The sequence below is a fragment of the Olea europaea genome, chromosome 21, assembly GCF_002742605.1.
Source record: "Olea europaea var. sylvestris chromosome 21, O_europaea_v1, whole genome shotgun sequence".
Taxonomy (NCBI): Eukaryota; Viridiplantae; Streptophyta; class Magnoliopsida; order Lamiales; family Oleaceae; genus Olea; species Olea europaea.
The window spans coordinates 6,340,740-6,344,137 of record NC_036257.1 but is presented as its reverse complement, the minus strand read 5'-3'; positions in this window follow the sequence as shown (position 1 = coordinate 6,344,137).

Genomic DNA, 3,398 nt, shown 5'->3' with positions numbered 1-3,398 from the left:
TTTTTTTTTTTTTTGAATTTTTATAAAGCAATAACTTCTGTAAAAATAAAATTTAGATTACAATGATTTGCGAGTAGCGAGAAAAATGAATTCAAGCGAAAATCTTGAAATCACAAAAAAAATAAATTTCAAAAATTTTATTGATGAATGATAAAAAAAGAAAAAAAAAGAACTAACCCCTTATTTATAAGGATTTACATGGAAACGTAGTTTAAACAACTAAAAGTAATGAAAACGAAGTTTAAACAAATTAAAATTGTAAAAAAATCCAAAATAAATGAATTGACAAAATAGCGCTAAAACTTTAAAAATCACTTTTCGAGTCCTAAACGAACTCGAATGACCAAAATTCGTCATATATCACGGAGCAGTCGTAAGTATTGTTCCTTTCGTCGTTCTCTTTCCAGAATGGTTTTATGGACCCAATCTGAAATTAAGATATTTTATTTCTACTAGTACTTCTTCCCCAATATGACCAATATGTCCTACATCAATCCCTTCCACCTCCAAAAAACTCGACCCCAAGTTATGTTTTGGATGCAAAGGCTTATCGTCTTTATGGAATTCATACAAATTTGTCATATTAAACGTTCGAGAAATACCCATAGAAGCTGGCAAATAAATAATGTAGGCATTGTTATTAATCCGTTAAGCACTTTAAAAGGCCCATATTTCCTTGGTTTCAGCTTATTGTAAGTACCGACGAAAAATCTCTCCTTTCTCAAAAATGTTATCATAGAGTCCCCTTCCTAAAATTGTTTATCCTGTCGATGTGAATCTGCTGCTGCCTTGTACTTTGCATTAGTTTTCTCTAACTTTTGTTTTACCTCATCACGAACTGCTAACACCTCATCTGCTAGATGTTCAACAGCAACACTTTTGTATCACTTTTAGGCAATTTCACCAAATCCACCACATGGTAAGGCACCTTTGTATACACAATAGCAAACGGGGACCTGTCTGTAGCAGTATGAACTGTGTTGTTGTACGCGAACTCCACTTGGGGTAGTGCCAGATCCCACTAATTAGGCTTATCACCACAAACACTTCAAACCATGTTTCCAAGGGTACGGTTAGTAACCTCAGTCTGTTTATCAATTTGGGGATGGGCAATATTGTTTCGATTTAAATTGGTTCCAAACAACTTTCACAAAGTAATCTAAAAGTGCCTCAAAATTTTTGTATCCTGATCTAATGTGATAGACTTGGGAACTCCGTACAATCTAACAATCTCCCTGAAAAACAATTTGGTAATGTTTGATGCATCTGAAGTCTTCCGACAGCCTATGAAGTGTGCTATTTTGGAAAACCTGTTAACCACCACAAAAATAGAATCCATAGCCAGATCTTGTCATATGCCCTGAGGCATAGGAAGTGACATTACAATCCAGTACTTTGCACTTGACCCTTTGACACTTGACAAGTATAACACCTTCTAACTATAATTCCAACATCCTGCTTCAACTGTGGCCAAACTGGCTATTGTCTTGTCATGCCCCAAGTGCCCACTTAAAACTCCACCTTGCAGATCTCGAATCAACTTTTCACGTAGAGATGAAACATGTATACAAAGTTGGTTGCATTTGAATAAATATTCATCACTAATATAAAAATCCACTATTGATTCTCGATTCACACACTTGCTCCAAATCTCCTTAAAATTAGGATCATCTGCATACAATTCCTTCAAGCACTAAAACCTAACAATTTCCTGTGATAATGTGATCAACAAGGAAGTTCTCCGACTCAGTGCATTTGCAACTCTGTTTGTACTTCCAGATTTATGCTTAATCACAAAAGGGAATTTCTGGAGGAAAGTAAAGTCACCCATCGAGCATGTATCCCACTGATATATTTTCTGACTATGAATGAATTTCAATGTTTGGTGATCAGTGAACAATACAAACTTATTCTGTACCAAGTAGTGTTCCCATTACTTCAAAACTCTCACAATTGCATAGAATTTTTGCTCGTAGGTACTCCACTTCTGCCTAGCATCATTTAACTTTTCTAAAAAGAAAGCTACGAATTTATTCTCTTGAGAAAGGATAGCCTTGATACCAATGCCATAGCATTACACTCTACCTCAAAGATCTTCTTGAAGCTTGGCAAAGCTAATACTAGAGTTATACACAACTTTTCTTTGATGAAGGTGAAGTTCTTATCTTGTTCCTTTCCCTAACCGAATCTTCCTTTCTTTAAACATTCTGTGAGAGGTACTACAATAGTGCTAAAATGCCTGATAAATCATCTGTAGAAAGTTATCAAACCATGAAAACTCCTCACTTCAGAATTTGACTTTGGTGTTGGCCAATCTCGAATTGCATTTGTCTTCTCTTTATCTATATGCAAACCATATTCACCAACAACCAAAACCTAAAATCAATGGCTTAGATGTACAGAAGCTGCACTTCTTCAAGTTGATATACAACTGATTTTCCTTCAGAACCTTCACGACTCGCCTCAAATGAATTAGGTGATCCTATTTAGACTTGCTATAGATAAGAATATCATAGAAAAACCACAAGAAAAGACCAGATAAAAGGACGAAGAATCTGGTTCATCATCCTCATGAAGGTACTTGGAGCATTTGAAAGTTCGAATGGCATCACCAACCATTCGTAAAGTCTTTCCTTAATCTTGAAGGCAGTCTTCCATTCATTCCCAGGCTTAATACGGATCTGGTGATAACCACTATGAAGATCTATTTTTTAGAAGACCTTAAAACCCCCAAGCATATCTAAAATATCCTCTAACCGTGGAATGGAAAACTTGTACTTTACTATTATCTTGTTGATGGCATGATTGTCAACACACACACACACACCACTTTCTATCTTTCTTTGGCATTAGAAAGACATGGACTACACACTGACTCATACTCTCCCTTATGAACCCTTTTCTCAACAGCTCCCCAATTTGCTTTTGTAGAATCTCATTATCCTTTGAACTCATTCGGTAATGAGGCAAATTTGGAAGGTTAACACCAGGTACCAAATCAATCTAGTACTGAATAATCCTTATAGGAGGTAACTCATTTGGCAATTCATCGGAAGCCAAGTCTTCAAATTCTGTCAATATTTCTTGTACTTCAAACGAAACACCTTCATCTTCTTTATTTGTTGCAAAAAGCCCCTTAATTACAACTGGATAGAAGCAATCATATTCTCTTAAGGACTCTGTAATCTCCTTCTCATTATTGGTAAGTGTAAGGAAACTTTCAATTCGTTGATGGATAGACTTCTCCACCTGTGTGAGAGGAACCATAGCAATCTTAGGACTGCCCCATGAAAAGAGTACTATATTATCATGCCATTTGAGAGTTGAATCCATATCAAACTGTCATGGATGACCTAATAGGATATGGCAAGCATCTATGTCTATGACATCACACATAA